The sequence below is a fragment of the Octopus bimaculoides genome, chromosome 13 (assembly GCF_046866305.1).
Source record: "Octopus bimaculoides isolate indiv1 chromosome 13, ASM4686630v1, whole genome shotgun sequence".
NCBI classification, from domain to species: Eukaryota; Metazoa; Mollusca; class Cephalopoda; order Octopoda; family Octopodidae; genus Octopus; species Octopus bimaculoides.
The window spans coordinates 10,255,405-10,256,472 of record NC_142940.1 but is presented as its reverse complement, the minus strand read 5'-3'; positions in this window follow the sequence as shown (position 1 = coordinate 10,256,472).

Below are 1,068 nucleotides of genomic sequence, written 5' to 3'. Positions count from 1 at the left end.
TAGACATGCTCATATATATTTAAATGATAAACTTCCGGAAAATTTTATAGATTTTTACAGTTCCATTGATGGATTGGATTTGTAGCCTTCGAATTAGCTTTCTCCTTTCTGATTTTGAGATTGGTATTTAGGCTGTGTGTTACATATCCAGGGCCCAATTATTTACAGGTATAAACCTGAACTTGTGATCTGGATAGAGTAACTGCAGATTTCTCAATAGTTCAGCGTAGGTGTTCGCTTTTTCACTGATCTTCAGCTTTATGTTAACAGCCGTTGGGCAGCTTAATGTACACAACTGTTCGCAGTTTTTCTTCTCTATCCCAAATCCAGAAGTTTATCGTTTAAGTATGTATGAGCATGTCTAGATATGCAACTATATGCATGAGAATACATACATAAAACAAAAGGTCTGTCTGTCTGTCTGTCTGTATGTATGTATGTATGTATGCATGTATGTATATGTGCAGATTTGTATGTCTTGTCTTATGTATGTATTCTCATGCATATAGTTGCATGTGTAGACATGTTCATATATACTTAAATGATAAACTTCTGGAAAGTTTTACAGATTTTTACTGTTCCGGTGATGGCTTGGATCTGTAGTCTTCGAATCAGCTTTCTCCTTTCTGGTTTTGAGAAGCCTTAATTTCTCAAGATTGGTTTTTTAGGCAGTGTGTTACATATCTCAGCACCCCAGTAATTACAGGTATAAACCTGAACTTGTAATCTGGATAATGTAACTGTAGATTTCTCAATAGTTCAGTGTAGGTATTCCCTTTTTCTCTGATCTTCAGCTTTACGTTAACATCAGCTGGGCAGCTGATTTCCACAATGTATGTATGCATGTATGAAGCGCGTGGGTTAGTCGTTGAGGTATTCATCTCATGATCGTGAGTTCGATTCCCAGCAGCGCGTTTTGTCCTTGAACAAGACACTTTTCACGTTGCTCGAGTCCACTTCGCTGGCAAAAATAAGTAGTACCTGTATTTCAAAGGGCCAACCTTGTCACACTGTGTCACATTAAATCTCCCTGAGAACTCCGTTAAGGGAATACATGTCTGTGGAGTG